The sequence below is a fragment of the Artibeus jamaicensis genome, unplaced genomic scaffold (genome assembly GCF_021234435.1).
Source record: "Artibeus jamaicensis isolate MK-2021 breed Jamaican fruit bat unplaced genomic scaffold, CSHL_Jam_final contig_332, whole genome shotgun sequence".
Lineage (NCBI taxonomy): Eukaryota > Metazoa > Chordata > Mammalia > Chiroptera > Phyllostomidae > Artibeus > Artibeus jamaicensis.
In genome coordinates this window covers 11,690,137-11,709,231 of record NW_026521788.1, presented here as the reverse complement: position 1 = coordinate 11,709,231, position 19,095 = coordinate 11,690,137, and positions in this window count along the sequence as shown.

Genomic DNA, 19,095 nt, shown 5'->3' with positions numbered 1-19,095 from the left:
GAAATATAAAGGCAGGAGATAATGTTTTCAGACTGTCAGTGTTTTTATTTTCTTATTTTCAATAAGAACTTAGCAAGATTTAGCAAATACACCTATGATAATTGTGCTCTATGTACTCAAAGATGTAAACCAAAACATGAACATAATGAGGAGAGAAATGGAAAATATAAATGAGAACCAAAGGGAACTTTCAATGGAAAAATGTAGTATCAGAAGTGAAATTTCTTTGGATGAAACTAATAGAAGATTCAACTCTGCAGAAGAAAGTCAGTCTTTCTTCTTTGTTTTAATGCATAACAATAGAAATAATTTAAAATGAAAATTAGAAAATAATATGATAGGAAAAGAGACACAGCCTTGATGAGTTGTGAGAAATTATCAATTAATCTAACGTGTAATTAAAGTTCCAGAATGACTGGGGGAGGGGAAGAAAATTATTTTAAGAAATAATGTCTGAAAATTACCCAGGTCTACAACACAAAGCTCAATGGACCCCAAGCAGGATAAACAAAAAGAATACCATATCAGTGCACACTGTCATGAAATTGCTACAATCTGATAACAAAAATTCTTTTAAAAAATTTTAAATTTTAATTTTTTACTAATAGATTTTTCTCATTACCATTTAGTCCCCCTCTTCCTCCCCCCGCAATCATCACCTTGTTGTCCATGTCCACGAGTCCTTTTCCCTTTTTGCTTAATCCCTCCACCCGCTTCCCTCCACTCCCCTTAGCTGTATGATTTCACTCATATGTGGAATCTAATAAACAAACTGAACTAGCAAGCAAAACAGAGACAGACTCATAGAGAGCAGCAAGAAAAATTCTTAAAAGCAGCCAGAGGAAAAAAAATGCTGAGAAAAAAAAGAATTACTACAGATTCTGTTACAGAAAGTTTGTAAGCCATTGGACAGTGGAATGGCACCATTTAAAGTGCTGAGGGAAAAACAAATCAAGCTCTGAGAGTCAGACACTGCAGTAACCCTTAGCACATTGGTGGGAGGTTGTGGTGCCGTAAAATAACAGCAGAAAAGGACTCAGAGTAAATTCCCTGTCTCTGCCTCTCCATCTCTCATCAGAGCCTAAAACCAGGTTGATGTGGGGGAAGCTGGAGTGCCAGAGAGGTGGTCTTGAGCTATGAGAGCCGGGCCCCTCAGCACAAAGATGCCTATCCCTGGGCAAATACTGTCCTGAATCCTTCCTGACTTTTCATCGGTTTGTTCTATAATTTTTATTCAAGAAAATAAAAATATTACACATGAAATAAAATTCCCTCTTAACAACTGCTCTTGGTTTTAAATTCACTTCTGTGTACTCCGAGATGCAGTTTCATTATGAATTTGGCATGTTTTCTTCTGTTGGTTGTTATTCCCTTGCAGATAGATATAGAGAAATATATAGATATAAAAATATGACTATACATAGATATGCACTAAGGCGTGTGCAAACTGGTTTTCCTATACCCTTGCCAATAACTGCTGGGCTGAAATGTTAACTCTGGTCAATGTGAAAAATGAAAACTGTTATTTTGTTATTGTTTTAACTCAATCCTCTAATAACAATGAGGTTGAAAGTGTTTCCAGGATTTATAGGCATGTCTTCCTTTTGGGAATTAATTACCTGTTTTTGTCCTTTGCCCTTTGTGATATGTCTTTACATATTTATTTTCATTTTGATTACTCTTTACTGTAAGGCACCATCCTAGTTACATAGTGGAAGTACATACATATGTATTGAGTTTTATTCATAGAATTAGGAAAAATATGTCCTATTGTTCTTTGAAGAAATTGTCTTTTTCTTTGTGATTTTCTAAAGAAGATAATTTGTAATAGCAGTTTTGGGTTCACAGAAGGGGGTACAGAGATTTTCCGTATAGCTCCTGCCTGCCCCCGCCATGTACATAGCCTCCCCCATTATGAACATTCCCCACAGGAGCGGTGCATTTGTTACAAGTGATGAGATCTGTGCACTTTTCTGAATCCTGAATGTGGTGGAACATGGGAGGCAGGATGGTTTAATGTGAGGGTCTGTGCTTTGAGTCAGGTTGACTTGAGTTTGGGTCCTGGCTCTTTCAGTGAATCACCATGTTATCTTTGACAGTTTACTTAGATTCCGAGATTGGAATAATAATCAATAGCCCATAAAGGTTTAAATATTAACTTTAGAAAGTAAATGAAAAGCCCTTGGTACAGTGACTATCACATAGAATGTGCTCAATAATAATAGTTCTCTTATTCACACCCTTTATTCTAAGCTGCATATGGAAATAAACGTTGCTTTAGTCAAATGAGATGTTAAGTTAATCTTTCTCTTTAAATGTTACATTAAAACCTCACACAGGTTTTCTGAGGGCCTACTAGTATGCTTAATCTACAACTAAGTGTTTTTTCTCTACTTGGGGAAACTGGTATTAACTCCCAAGTTAACTAAGCAATCTAAACAACCAATCAAAATAGGAGTTGTAGCTGTGACTGACAGCATTTCTTAATATGCTCTTTTAAATTTAATACATTGAGCTGTTTTTTAAAAAAAATTATTTATTTTTAGACAGAGGGGTAGGGAAGGAGAAAGAAAAGGAGATAAATATCAATGTATGGTTGCTTCTCACCCTACCCCCCCCCCCCCAATTAGGGACCTGGCCCACAACCCAGGCATGTGCCCAGGAATTCAACCAGTGACCTTTGGTTCACAAGCTGGTGTGCCATCCATTAAACCACTGCAGCCAGGGCTGTGCCATTCTTTTTACACTATAACCCATATACAAATTGGGGATAGAGAAGACCAGGTGAAATGCCTGTGGCTAGTTTGCAGGGAAGCTTTGGGAGAAAGCAGAACTATTACATGCTGACACATTTTTACTTCCACTTTTGCTGAAGTCACTTTCTTAATAACCAGAGGCATATTTTTAGACATTGCATTGGTTTCCAGGATAGTGGCCTTTTTAATGAGAAGTAATGATGAGCTTTGCCTCGAGAATTTAAATGTGCAAACATGTGTGGACAGTAGGGGTCACAGTTGTCTTAGACTAAGATCCGAAAACTGGTGTGAGCAATTGTATTTTGTTTGTTTTACCACTGTTTTTTAGATTTATAGAATAATAGCTATATAATATGAGTTTGGTTAGAAAATGCAGTCTTTGGCCATTTTAGGAAGCTTATAATCTTGCCTTTTCCTTTTTCTGCAGATTTGCATAATTGTCTTCAACATTCCTTTTCAGAGGAAAGAAGTCTTTATTCTTTTCAAGCAAAGTTTTATTGATGATGTTCTTTTAGTCACTGTCAAACCAAAAAGAAATTTTCATTAGAGACTTTTAAATTTTCTAATCAAAATCCCCTGAAACATGTTTTGAGTAAATGAGTTTCATATTCTACAGTGTTGCAAACATTATTTCTCTTTTCTACTTTGAAGAAATGAATGAGATTCCCAGATTTTCCATTTTGCATTAAAGCTTTAGTTGCTAGGAAATTATCATTGTAACTTGTTATTTACTAGTGATTGGTAGAATAGGTATGTTTACTTAAGTCTCTGTCTCACTCACTGTAACGCATAATGAGAGTTCACACAGCAATGACAATTTAATACATTATTTGATGCAACCAATGATGTACTTAGTTCATAACCTTTTGATTTAAAAATATTTGTAGGAGATCAATGTACTAGGAAAACACAAAAGGGCATACTATTTATTGTAGATTAAAAGAGGGTAATAAAGCACTCATGAAAAGATGTAGTAATTGTAACTCCTATTCCTAGTGAGAGGAAACATGAGTACAATTTGAGAGACGTGTTTTGGGCAGTATCTGCTCTAACTGATCACACTCATACTTAGCCACTCTGCTCTAAAAAATATACCCCCAAACTTGATAGCAGCAATATTTACAATAGACCCAAATCAAAACTGTCTGGAAGAAATCTGTCAATGTATATTATACTACTTTAGCGTGAAGTGAAAAGGACAAATAGAGTACTGATGAGTTTGTTTTATCAGTGCTTGGTAATATCTTCATACTATTTTCCCACTGTTCAGCATATGATCCGTAATTTGCATGTTCACAATCATATCTCTGGCAGGGCACCTTGTGTTGCTTGGGTTAAGAAAAATTTATTCATTTTAACTGAAGTTATAGAAGACTAATGAATAAATTAAGGCAGGTGCATTGATTTATCATAAGTAACATTCTTTTTCATTAATTGGGATATTCAAGTCCCTCGTTGAGGTAAATCCTTCTATTATGGCCAAATTAATCATTAGAAAGTGTTTTTAGTGAGTGCAGGATAAACTAACAGACGGGGGGAATAATCAAGGGGAGTTTTTCTTCAGAATATGTTGATGTCGATGCCCTGTGATTTATTTTTCTTACATAACTAAGTTATTTTTTCCCCTAATTCCTGGGTTAGTGCCTCCCAGACCTAGTCTCTCATTCTAGAGGATGCTATGTAAACAGTGCTTCCTCTTAATTCTGTGGGGTTCCCACTTCTTATTTTTGGTCTGACCATTTTCATTATGGTCCCACTATCTTTTTTTTTTTATTGCCCATAAAGGACAATGCGGATAATAAAGTCTCAAACAACCGCAAGTGCATCTCAGTTAAACGTAACTGAGATGCTGTCCAGATTGCCTTAGGAGAGTCACAGTTTTCTTTTTTGTCACATATTTATTAATGATCTTAGTATACTCCACTGTATGATTCACCACATCCTTTGTGGTTTGCTGGATGTGGTGTGCTTTGTGGGTTGCTGGTGTTCAAAGGGCTTTTTCAATGTTAAGTTTTTTAAAATTACCTTGTGGTCGCACTTGTGAATGTCTGATATTTTGAGGTAAACTATTTTTATTTCTTTATGACATAGAATTATTAAACTGGAAGAAACATTAAAATATCATTGTTCTTTCCCCCTGTTCCAACTACAGTAACATAGCCAGTTCAGCTAGGTGAGAATATATTGTACTTTGAAGAAGTATATTCAAGGAAGATAACAGCCATTTTCAAAACTACCCCACTTTTTGATCAGTCCTAGCATGGAGGAAAGAAAGCGATAGCACTACCTGTGAGGACAGAGCAGTACCTTAAGTAGTATTGTTGGGAGAAATTCAGTTTTAACTAAGTTTGGAGAAGTACTTGAGGATTTTTAAAAATCACAGGAAAATTCCCTCCTGCCACTCATAATCTTTTGTTCATCCATTTTTAAAGTCAGGCAGCCATAGGGACAAGAACAACAGAGTGAGGGATTGAGTACAAACCCATGTACTGGGGCAGTGATATTCTCTAAATACCCCTCAGAAAAGACTCAGCTCCAGTGCAAGATCCGAGGACACACAGTTGTGTATTTGAGAAACACCTGAAAGAAGGATAGAACTTGTCTTTTCAGAACTAACTGCACACAGCCCTGGAGTCAACAGGGCTGATGGTTTTACATTCCCGCGTGCTGACCTTGCCACGTTTTTACAAGATGAAATGAGAGCAGTTGGCGAAATGTCTTGAGAATTAAGTCAGAAATACAGCAAGGTCAGGTACCCATGGTTACAGAGCAGGCATAAAAGGCAGGATAGATAAAATATTTACCTTTTTAGAGGATTTTGAATAAAGAACACTTAACATTTCCATTAACATTCATGTCGCTGCATGACAATGAGCAAAGAAAATTGATTTCTGCATTTGAATGCTTGAATATGAAACCATATTATAAAAGTGGAGAAAAAATAATTAAAATTATTTTTTATTGACTTGATTACTTGTGTTGGTGACCATGATTAGATACAACATCGATCATATCAAGTGATGGTATTATTTACAAAAATTTTTTTCCTTACCCCATGTTTCCAAAACATTGTTTTTAAAATGTTTTCCGCTTTCATGAATGCTGGATTCCTGATTTTAGATCTCTTTAGTTAATGAAGATTCACTTTATTTATTCATTCATTTACTGTATATTCTGAATGCTTTGCTAGGCACAAAGATGTCTAAAAAATAATCCATGTGCTTTAGGCACTTTTTGTTTAGTAAGTGATATGGAGTAAGTTACCAAGTAAGTACAGTGTAAATACAAATGAGATTCATGCTGAAAGAGATGCATTAGTCACTTGTGCCTCATAAGAAAAAATAATTCTTGTTATCAGGGAAGGCTGCAGAGAGGAGGTGACATTTGAACTGGGTCTTGAAAGGTAAGTAGTACTTCAGTAGCAGGAAAGAGTTCAAAGGGCATATCCTTGGCTAAGGGAACAGCAGCAAGAAGTGTACAAGCCAAGAGTGGTTAGATGTGTTCAGGCCACTCTTGGTGATGTTCAGTGTGGGAAGAGAAGTAGTGAGATGGGAGAGAGTTCACTAGGAAATAGACCAATCTGTTAAAGAGAGCAGCTAAAGTCAGTTTTCTGACAGTTACCAAAATGAGTGTATTGCTGAATCTGTCGATATAACTGAGAACAAAATATTTTATAAACATATTTTTCTGGAGGAAATCTCAGAGATCATCTAGTTTAATTTCTTTTTTTCTCTCTCCCAAAACAGAGACTTATAGAGAGGTTAAGTATTTTTAGTCAAGACCATACAGCTAAGGCAGGTTAGGTACGAAAATTCCCAGGCTCCTATAATTGGTCTGTAGTCCTTTCAACCACAGTGAGTACTAGAGAAGCTGCTGGGCTGTGAGGCAAAGTAGAGCTCCAAGGTAGAAGTACTGCCCATTCCTGTTGGTAAAGAAGGCAGTAATTTCCTCCTTTTGTAGGCAGGTGGTGGCCTAAATTTGATGCAGGTACCTTGATGTTGCAGATAGCTTGGGAGATGCATTTTCTGTTTCTCGTATTGAAGCGTATTCCCAGCAAGCACTTGTTACTACACCCAGGTAGTCCCTGGGTCCTGTGATCTGTTACCCACAACAGCTACTTGACCAGACATGGGCATCTGTTTCCAGTGGATTCAGTTTTGTTCTTGGGAATTTGGAATCGGGAAGGCTGAGATGAAAGATCACACTGGATAAAGACTAGTGCTGGAATCCCAACAAATTAAAGCCTGGTGTAAAAAGAGATGGGAATACAATAATGTGAGTAAAAAAATGGAGAAAAAGGGAAATTATGCAGAGAGAAGCAGACAGAGAGGAATGAAGTAGAGCCTCAGGGGTACCCATCTCAGCTGGGCTTCCCCTCATGCCCAGTTGCAACAGTGTATAGCCAAGAGGGGGGCCCAAAAAGGGATTTGGAATGGGGTCCAGAACTCAAGGTATCCAGGAAATATTAGAAAAACATATAAGATGTCCTCACCCCTTCCACACTCTCCAACAGGTGTGAGTTGGGGGAAGGGACAAATGGAGCAGGGCCATTGAGAGCTGTTTTGTACAGCAAAGGCTTTGTAGCTAACCTCTGGCATGGTCATTTAACATGTCTATAACCTTTAACTGGTTTCATAGATATGTTAAGTAGCTGTGGCCATGCTCTGAGCCAGGGGGATGGAAAGGGACTTCTCCTACCCAAGATGTAACTGGGGGCAGGTCCCCCAGGTGACAGCTTGGACAAGATTGGCTCCATGACATGGAGCTACACCTGCCCAGACTCACAATGGCAGCTTTGTCAGGAAAAAGGGGAGTCATGTGGCTTTGGCAGAGTGGAGACCCCCTCGAAGCTCTGCTGGAGAGGACCACGTGGCTGTGGCAGTGGAGGGGGAGCCACGTGCTTCTGGCAGAGTACAAACCCCCGCAGCCATGTAAGAGAGAATCACCATGTGGTTTTAGCAGAGAACCGCCACTCGGCTTTGGCAGAGTGGTGACCCCCTCTCCCATTCCCCACAGCTTAGGTGGAGAGGGGAGATCCACTCAGTTTTGCCAGAGTGCAGACCCCCGAAGCTCTGGTGGAGAGAAGAACCTTGTGGTTTTGGCCAGAGTGGGGACCCCTGCAGCTTTGGTAGAAGAGGACCATGTGGCTTTGGGGTGCTCCCCTTGGCCACGTGGCCTGGGAAGCAGGAGAGACTTTGCCTAGAAGAAGGGTGAAAGAACTCTTGCCAGTAGGCCATGAGAAGGTACCACGTGGCTTTCGATTAATTAGAGATCCTGCCTGGATGGCCACCCAGCTGAGGATGCTGGCAACCTGAATCACTGATGCCTGCTTCTTTTCTGGAGTTACAGTACCCCAAATTAGGGCAGGGGGTGAAGAAAGCACTGTGGGTGTCTGTGGGTATAAAAAAGGACTTTGATATTTTAATGGGGACATTAGGTCATTACTTTAAGCCTGTATGGCTTTTAATGTTTCCTTTTTCACAAATCTCTGTCATTGAGAGATGTCTTTCCTCTGGTGGCGAACAATGTGAACCTAGTGGGGGTAATTTTGGGTATCGTACCCTGCCTTCGCTCTGTGTGTGCATGTTCTGTAACTCAGTGATATCTAATGTCACTTTTGCATGTGACATCTGTGATATCTCACATCTCTGAGCTGGCTGCATGGGCCTCAGCTGTGGGCATGCAAAGCAGGTGTGATTTCAAAAACCACTTTACTATGTGACTCTTCTAACTCTGAATTGTGGGTAACCCTCCATTTTCTTTTGAGTTGTGTTTTTTTAAAGACAAAAAACAAAAAAGCAAGAAATCCCTTGCAAACCTGACCTTATCCATTGTGTTATTTGGGGGGAATGCTCACTTTCTTTTCCCTTTGACCCACTGAGTCAGGATTACTTCATTCAGTTACCAGAGGACGATGAAAACTGTCAGAAGTGCCCCTGAGCTTTTCCTGCACCAGACCAACCAGTGTTGGAAAGGCTTGAGTTGCCTCCGGACCTGAAGACTGGTCTCAACAAGCTTCCTCCATCTGTGGCAAAAATCGCCTTTCAGTTGAATGAACAAGTTGAAAATCCAAAGAACAGCTGAATTAGTCTAAATGGTTTCCTTTGCCTGTTCATCACTCTGTTGCCATTAAAGAGGCAGTGGATCCTGGCAGAAATACTGAAATGAATGCTTTCTGTAAGAGGAAAAAGTCGGTATAGAAACCATGGTGGGGCACTGGTCCCAGAAACACCTTTCTTTATCTGTTTAAAATCCTCACCCAAGGGTCTGTTTTTATTGATTTTAGGGTGAGAGGGAGACACACACACATACACATCAATGTGAGAGATAAACATCAATTGCTTGCCTCTCATATGCACCCTGACCAGGTATCAAACCTACAACCTAGGTATGTGCCCTGACTGGGAATCAAACCCACAATTTTGGTGTGCGGGACAATGCTCTGATCAACTGAGTCACCTGGCCAAGTCACCTGGACAGTAAGAAAGAAACAACTTTCTTACTGTCCAGGGTTTCTGTCAGGAAAATGCACCATCATAAATCTTTCTAACTGGGAAGAACATAGAACTAGTTTTTAACTAGTTTGAGACTAAACAATATATAAATAATACATTTCAATTAAAATACATTTCTGTTTATAAAAATAAACTTATAGATATATATTTATACATTGTAAAAAATTTACTTACAAATCAAAAACACGAATTTATAAGACCCATCATAACCCCTTCTAAAGCATTTTGCATGGGAAGTACCACAGGTTCCGTTGAGTAAAAATTGATTTGCCTACTGCTTTTTGAGAGTGTTACAGAAAACAACTCAGCCACGGGTGTGGGTGTACGGAGTGGAAGTTATTTTACGCGCGGGCCCAGAGAAGTCAGTTTCCAAATTCTGGGCCTTGAACAAAGGGAAAGCAGTTATTTTATAGAGCAGGGGAGGGATAGAGCAGGGGGGAGAGGCCTGTCCTTCAGACCAAAGCAGGAGACAATTTACAGAGGCAGAAGGCAGAGCGTTTCACTATCTCTGGTATGTAGGCAATAAGCTAGAAGAAACAAGGCAAATCGCTGGGCTGTTAAACACCCGGCTGTAAAGAAAACAGTCCCCTAATTGCTGTGCTACATTTTAAAATAGCTATCAATTTACCCCAACAAGAGAACTGCTTTTGTTTTTGTAAAATGTCTAGAAATACATACATACATACATACATACATACATAGACACAAAGGAAGGTGATGGAATTGGCCAGATGTTCAAGACGTTCGGTAACTGGAATCCTACTGTAGATTTGGAAAGACCAAAGAAACAATTTAACCAGCCTCTAGGTTCTTGGAAAGACGGAGCCTTCACAGGGAGAGTCCTGCTGGGGCAGGAGGATTGTCACTCTGCCACATGGTGGCTTAATATTCACACCTCTGTCTCTTTCTTTGCTAAAGGAATCACCTACAGGCCTAATTATCCTCATTAAACTACAGTCAATACCTACAAATGAAGGACCACCTGTAGGCAGCTTTAATCAGACAATATGAAAGCAGCTTCTGTCTGAGGCACTGGGCTGGGCAGGTCTGCCCCCCAGGGCAGTTGTGCACCAAGTGTTTACTGAACTCAGGATTTGCTTAGAATCGACCCCGCACGTTTTAGCAGCGATTTCTTACATGGGCCCTTTGTCTATTGGATCCTGTCATACATGTAGAACTCTTTCTTTTCTTTAGAATTCAAAGGCCAGCTTTTCCTGACTAGCTATCTTTCTGGGACCCCACGCTATGGCTGAGGCATCCAGGAGAGAGGAATCGGGTTTTAAATGTTGATTTCCACACCTAATGCCATTCCTTGGACTGTTACTCAGCCTCTTACGTCTCGTTCTCTCAGTGTGAAAAATAGGAAGACTGGGAGCTGTATTGCATAATTGCTTTTAAGAAATGGGTGAAATGGATATTAGCTAAAATGTATATAAAGTGCCTAAAAATCTAGACATATGGCAAAGTTCTCAGAAAACAGTAATGGTATTTGTATGAGAAATTTAGCTTTGGATTCTCAGAGTGTTTATTACTATTATTATTATTATTATTAAAGATTTTATTTATTTATCTTTAGAGGGGAAGGGAAGGAGAGAGGGACAGAAATATCAATGTACAGTTGCCTCTCGTGTGTCCCTGCTGGGAACTGGCCTGCAACCCAGGCATGTGCCCTAACTGGGCATTGAACTGCAGTCATTTGGTTTGCAGGCCCATGCTCAATCCACTGAGCTATACCAGCCAGGGCTATTACTATTATTATTATTGAACAGTAACTAAAGCACATGGTCAGATTTTCATATATGCTGATGAACAAGCACAGCAGTATTGAAAATGTATGTGCAAAGTACAACTCCTGCTTTAGGCCCTGATTTAAATCATTGCTTTAGGTTTATGGAATACTGAAGACTAATCTTGTAGAATAAGCTTGCTAACATGAGACTTAAAAAATACTGGCTCAGCATTTGAATTTATTTTTTTCTTTTAAAATAGCAGTTGTAAGTATACAATGGAAGTGAAAAATGATTTTAAGGGGAACATTGCAGGCCTGTAATCTCTGTTCTTTCATAAAGGATGCATCTGCATTTCACGCCCCTAGAATCACGTCTCCTAGTTGCTGAGTATTGAAAAGCTGTCTTTTATTTAAGGGGGAAAAAAGATTAGTTTATTAGCATAAAGGGAATGCACTTTAAGTTTATTCAAATCTTGAAATGCTAAGAAAAACAAATTTGAGTTAATTTAAAGGCACAGAAGTGCTCACAGGGCTCCCGCTGAAGGAAAATGGAAGCTTGTTTGTGGCCATGGGGCTGCAGGTCTTGCTGGACCTGCCAGCATTGTGACGACTGATGTAGCGGTTTCGGAGCAGAGATGTGTAATGTAGATGGGTTCTTAGAATTTATTGTCCAAAGAGAATCTGTGACTAGTAGAGGAGAAATGGCCAGTCCCTTCATCTGTCATCTTCCTTCACTAGGAGAATTAGAGTCCTAAATGTGTAAGTCAGAGTGTCCCAGAAAGAACATGGTGTCTGAATTTAGGGGAGCCTGGAGGACAGTGGTCTGAGCTCACCTTTGTCACTGGTCACTGCACATGTTTGGATCCTGGGATTTTAAACAGGTGATCTTTACATTTGAGTTCCTGGGAGAATGAAGTCTTCATGTATCTGATTGCATTGTCAGAACCTTGAGAGTACACTTAGACTTGAGCCATAGCTCAAACGACTGCTGTGGGTTAAGTTTGTCCCCTCAAAAGTCACGTGAAAATCTAATCTCCAGTGCCTTAGGAGAAACTTTATTTGGATTTAGAGTCTTTACATAGATAATCAAATTATACTGAGGTCAGTAGGATAGGCCTAATTTAATAAGCCTGGAATATGAATTACAGGGGAAATTTATATCTAGACATTATGTAACAGGGCACAGTCAGGAGGGGGGGGCTAAAAAAGGATTTGGAATGGGGTCCAGAACTCAGGGTGTCCAGGAAATATTAAGATGTCCTCACCTCCCTCCCCCCCACCCCCAGGGGGAAGGGACAAATGGAGCAGGGCCATTGAGAGCTGTTTTGCATAGCAACAGTTTCACAGCTAACATCTGGAATGGTCATTTAACGTATCTATAACTTTTAACTGGTTTTATAGATATGTTAAAAAGCTGTGGCCATACTTTGAGCCAGGGAGAAGGGAGTGGCTTCTACCCAGGATGTAACTGGGGGCTGGTTCCCCCCCGAGTTACAGCACCTGCATGAGAGCTTGGAATTGATTGGCTCCATGCAAGGGGGCCATATCTGCCCAGACTCACTATGGCAGCCCAGTAAAGCCGGGAGGGTATGGGGGTCCTGGCAGGTGTAACTGATTGTGGGAGGAGTCAGAAATGGGGTGGCAAAGGAGGACTGGCATGGGGATTTAAACCCAGACACAGCAGCCATTGGAGAGAGGCATGCGGTTTGGGCAGAGTTAGGACCCCCTCTTGCCCAGGTGAAAGAGTACCACTCGGCTTTGCCAGAATGGGGACTCCTGCAGCCAGGTGAAGAAGAAAGCCACATGCTTTTAGCAGAGTGCAGACCCCTGCAGCCTTGGTAGAAGAGGCCCATGTGGCTTTGGGGTGCTCCCTTTGGCCCCATGGCCTGGAAAGCAGGAGAGACTTTGACTGAAAAAATTGGTACAAAGAACTCTTGCCAGTGGAAGGAGCCACATGACTTTGGATTAATTGGAGATCCTGCCTGGATGTCAACACAGCTGATGATACCAGTGGCCTGGAAAAACGGACATGTGCTCTTTTCCTGATTTACAGTACCCGGAGTTGGGACAGTGGGAGAAGGGAGGGCTATTTGTGTAGGTGTATACCCTAAAGGGCTTTGATATTTTAATGAAGGCATTAGGTCTGAATAGCATTAAATAAACATTTTGTTTCCTTTTCATAAATCTCTGGCATTGAGAGATGTCTTTCCTCTGGCGGCGGGCAGATGAGCCCAGTAGGTATTAGTATACCCTTTTTGGGAGGGGCCCCTGTTGTTCTGTAGCAGTTTTTGGCATCCCTCGGTGAGCCAAATATTGCCCTCCTCCCTTGGACCTCTGTTCGGTAACAATTACATACTAGGTGAATGCCATGGGAATATCAGTGTGGCTTTCTCCAAACCAGGGAGGCAGGCCTGGAACAGATGTTTCTCTCACACCCTTCAGTAAAACCAACCCTATCAATAACTTGATTTCAGAGTTCTAGCCTCTGGAATTACTAGACAATAGATTTCTCTTGTTTAAGAAACTCAGATTATGGTAGTTTCTTATGCTAGCCCTAGTAAAATAATACAATTCCTTATTAGCGGTGTGACTTGGGCTGCTTATTTAAAAAAATTTAAATCTTGGTTCTCCCAATGTAAACTGGGAATGAGTAAAACAGAATGTTGAAATGAGTTCTGGAGTGAGTCCTCAGGCTTTTACTCTGGCTCTGCCACTTCACAGATGTGTGGTCTTGAGCAAGGTGCTTTACCTCCGCCCGAGTGTTCTCATTTGTGAAATGAAGGTATCTGTCTCATAGGTTCACTGTAAGCAGTAAAATGGGTTAATGAGTGTATGAAAGCATTCAGAACTATATTTAGCACTTGCTATGTGCTCTATAAATTTTAGCTAATATTTTGGAGTATTAGAGTGTATAAAGCATAGTATAGTGCCTGGTACATAATGAATTTCTAATAAGTGTTTATTATTATATTACTTTCTTCTTACTAGTCATCTTAAGTGGTCCTGATCACATTAAAAAATTCAAAAGTCCCCAAATAAAATTTTTATCAATTAAAATGACAAAAGACAGTAATTACAATAAAATTCTACACTAAGGTATTCGTTAATATAATTATTTGTCATATTGCCTATAAGATCTTTGACAGTTGCCATTGTTTCCTCATATACAAAAATGAAAATCTATTACCATTTTTGAAGATCTCATGCATGTCCTGTTTGTATGTTTCTTTAACATGGCCTTTTATATTTTCTTTCAGTAGAATCAGAGTAGAATTTCCTAGAACTAATATTTCACTTAGAAAGAAAACGTTCAATATTATGCTACTAGGAGGACGGCTGGATTCCTTTGCCTTTGCTCTTTTCATTTTCCCTTTTTTCCATTCTCTAAAACAGTGTTAAAATCGGAAATTTATATCTTATAGCTATACTTAATAAAATTAAGGTATAAAGGCTTAATGATTCATTAAGTTGACAGTCTCTGTAATTAAGACAAAATAATTCTCAGTAAATGACTTCAGCTATCAAAAAGAAGTGACTTTTAAACTGATTTAAAAGAGAACAAAAGGAGACAGCTCCTGTAACTCACAGTATTTTCCCTTTTAATTCTCATTTCATGTTGCAATTAAGGAATGAAAACTTTTTCTTCAGGGAGAAACTTCTCACAATTCAGGCTTTTATAATTTAAAATGTCCTCAAACTAGAACTAGTCTTCCGGGCTCCAGGTGGGTCTCAGGTGTGGTGGCTGAACACTCATTGACTGCACCGTGTTCCGGTTGCTGTTCTGTGGTGAGAGGTCATTTTTACACCAGAGAGGAGACTGTGGTTTCCTTGTTTGTGTATTGTTTTTGATTTTTTAAACAAGGTATATCATTCAGGGTCCCAGCTGGAATACAGATGCCTTACTCAAAGAGATAGCTGAAGAGTTTAATTGAGGGATTCTCTATAGAGGTGTGGGAAGGAAGAAAGAAACCAGCCAGAAACATAGGCTAGTGCAAAGTGAAAGGATGTCACTGCTTGTAGGTGTTCAATGGCACGGGGCGGAGGGGTGGGGGGAGGCAGTCCGCTGAAGCCTCAGGAAATACAGCTCTGACAAGAACTGTGGCTGCAGAGGAGAGGGATGAACCACTGCCAAACCACGCTGGCAGCAAGGGAGTAGGGGGAATAAATTCTGTGACCTATTTATGTCCCTACCTTTGGGTAACTGTCCAGAACCTCCCAGAGGTTGAATGCTGGGAGACAGAGAGCAAGGTAGCTGGTGACAGCAGACCTTGACTTAGAAGTCAACCTTCTGAGGCAGCAAATAGGGCAGAGAAAGGCTGAAAAATGGATTGGGAAGGACAAACTAAGATAAACAGCATGCAAAAGTTCTGTTATTCTAAATGGACACTGTACCCTAGGTATGAGGCCTAGTTACATGTTAATTAGAAGAGTGGGGATCATTTTTCTAATACTCAGTTAGGGCATTGATTTCATTCTTTTATACTTGATAATAATCTCAATCCACAAAAATAATCTTTGGTATCTTCTGTTCAAATGTTATTTTCTTCCTGCTGGCGGGCTGCTAAAGGTAAGTGAGATAGTTGTCATAACTTGGTGCTTTACCACTTATGTAGCTGAACATTCACTCTCATTTGATCATTCACAGTGCACCTAGAGAGTAACTGATCTCAGATATAATCATCATCCTTATATGGAAGTTGGGAGGAACAGAAGATAAAAATGGTGCTTTATTGAAGTGTGCGCCTGGGTGCTGCTGAGTGATAGGTTGAGCATCAGTCTTCTCATAATTGCTTCTGTTTTCTTCGTCATCACATCAAGTTAATCACTCAGATCTTGGTGACTTAATATTCAGCTGCTGGGAGCATTTAAGTTAAGCCAACCATATGGTGAGTGGTTAAGGGTATAACTCTGGAGTCCTTGTCTTAGTGTTTCAACTGCTGTTCAGCAATGATTTGTGGTGCAAGGTTGGGCAAGTACTTTAATATTTTTAAAATTTATTTGTCTGATTTATAAAATAGATTTAATATTATTAACTACATTATAAGATAGTAGTAAGGCTTACACGGAAATATGAGTAAACATATTGAACATAATGTTTGGTGCATGAAATAATTGACCCTGAAAATGAACTAGATTTACCCTTGAGACAGAACCTATGACAAGCAGAGTCAATCAGGGTTAATATTGGGCCCCACTTAGAAGACTTCCCTCACCAAGGAGAGGTCATACACACAATGGAAAACATGCCCTCTTAAGGCAGCGTAGACAAAAGGTGAGAGAAATTATAAAAAGAAGGAAAAAAAGCAAAGATGAAAGAGAATCTCATGGACGTGGATAGCAGTGTGGGGAGGGCTGGAGGAAGCGGGAGTAGAAGGGGGGTAAATGATAATGGGCAAAAATACAATAAAGATTAAATAAAAAAAAGAGAATCTCCAAAAGAGGAATTTTTCTGTTTTTCAGGAGTTAAGTTACTTGACCATCCAATAACAGTATAGAAGTGATATATTTCATTATAAAAACTATAATTAAAAAGTATTTCAGATTAGACAGATTGGAACTCTTCTCAAAACAGATTGTGAGATGGGCTAGAGAATGAGAATTGACATGAAAACTTCTACCATTTTTGCCTCTAAACACAGAAAACTTGGATCCTAGTGCTGGTAATAAGATCACCTGTGATTCTGAGTGAGCTACTTCTCTGAAATCCAGTTTTCTTTTTCTTTCCTGCCTCAGACCCAAAGAAAAATAGGAAGATATTTAATTCTGATTCCGTGGAGCACAGTAAAATAATATTTTTTGTTTTATAGTACACTGTGTGAAATTCTTAGAAAACTAGCGATGACTACTAAATCTGTACTGAATATACTAAATGGTGTTTATTTTTTATCTACTCATTAAATCCCAGTCAAAGGTAGCCATTTTTTCCAGGTACAGGTGCATAAATAAAAGCATAAGGCATGAGAGAATTGTTGCCACTGATTATGAACTTGGAAAAAAACCTGTTTCCTGGTCATTCTGGGATATCATTTGCCTTCAAAAAACGTAACATTAATTATCTTGGCTAATGATTGATCCTGTGATTGGGCCCAAAGACTCACAGTGAGGATATGACAGTGAATGAGGATATCCTCACAGTGAATGAGGATATGTTTGGTGCATGAGACTCTGCACTAAGGAGCTTTCCCGAGCTCCTCCCTACCATTCAGATTGCTTATAAACAATAGAATACTTTGTATTCTATTCTCTGCCCTATAATTATTTCTGTTTGAAATAATTCAGCTATACACATTAGCATTCTTGACTTTTTGTTGTTAAATTTGCAATATTAGTTTAATCAGACTGCATTTTCTGTACTAAAAATGAAATTCCATTTAAATGCCTTTGCTTATGAAGGATCTTGTTAGGTACAGTGCTTGAATTAAATGTCTGCAGGGTGTTTGTGTGTGTGCATGGGTGTGTGCTTATATTTGTGTGTCTCCAGCATTATTTTAGAACTCGGGTAGGTAATTTCTTTTAAAGGTAATGGGAGATTGATTTTAAAGTTCTGCTTGTGTAGATGTATAAAGTAAGCAGCATTTCTCTGCGGTGACTCACTTCTTTCATTGTTGGCTATTCCTTCTTTCTTGTGTTCTTGACACCCAGTAGTGGGCTGTGCTATTACTTCAGCTCCAACCCACACCAACTTTTTGTTTCTAGCTGTTGTTGTCTCCACAGAGATTAGGTTTTTCTTTTTGCTTAAAACGGTGAAATAAGTTTCAGTAACAGCTACTTCTGGGTGTTTATGATAATGATAATAGTAGTAATTACCTTTTATTGAATACTTCCTATTTCACAGACACTATACTTACATATATTATCTTGAATTTTTTTTAACAAGCTTTGAAATGGGCTATAATATCAGCCACGACTTCAGAGAGGTTGAATAGCTTGTTCAAAATGTAAGAACTAAACCGTGATTCAAATTCAGGTTCTCCCTCCACCACAGCAAACTGATAAACCACAGTGACTGTGTACATGGTAGTTGACACCAGACATGGGGTGGCATGTGAGTTAGAGTGTGGTATAGTCTAGAGGGTGTTTTGTGTGTGGTGTACAGGGTGGGGCAAAGGTAGGCTTGCAGTTGTATGTGAAACACAGATTTCATTGTTGTATTAGTATTCATTAATTATTGTACTGCATTTTCTATATAAACATCTGTAAACCTGCTTTGACCCACCCTGTATGTATAGTAGAATATTATGTAGCAGTAAAATCTTGTTATTTGGGACAATATAGATGGACCTAGAGGGTATTATGCTGAGTAAAATAAGTCAGATGGAGGGAAACAAATACTATATGGTTTTGCTTATATGCGAAATCTGAAAAATCAAAACAAATGAACAAAAACAAAACAAAACAACAGATTCAGAAAGAGACACCAAAGGGATGGTTCTAAGACAGGAGGGGCTTGGGGGGAATAGACACCAAAGGTGAGGGGAAATATAGCCAATACTATTGTGATAAGTTTTCATGTAACAGATGATTATTATAATCAGTAGGGTACAAAAGTGTTGAATCACTATTTTGTACACCTGAAGCTAATATAATATATATTACGTACCAACTATACTTAAATTAAAAAAATTAAAAATGCCAGTTACATCAATTCAGCTGATAGTGTTAGTCACATCTTTAATTAATCTTACTGATCTTAGGTCTAACTCTTCTTTCAGTTACTAAGAGGAATATTGAAACATTCAACTCTAAGTGTTGAATTGTCTATTTTGGTCTTTAGTACAGTAAGTTTTTGCTTCATGCATTTGGAACTCAGTTGTCAGGTGTGTATATGTTTATAATTTTATATTTTCCTAATGTATTAATCATGTGATTATTATAAAATTACTCTCTTTGTTTCTAGGAATGTTGCTTTAGATCGCTTTATTCTAGTATTAATACAATGCCTCCAGATCTTTTGTGACTACATGTTCACTTTGTCTTTCCATCCATTTACTTTTACCTGTTTGTGTATATTCTTATAGATGGTACATGGTTGGATCTTTATTCTGTTTGACAGTTCTCTGCCTTTTGATTAGAGTATTTTGGGTTCGTTCATGTT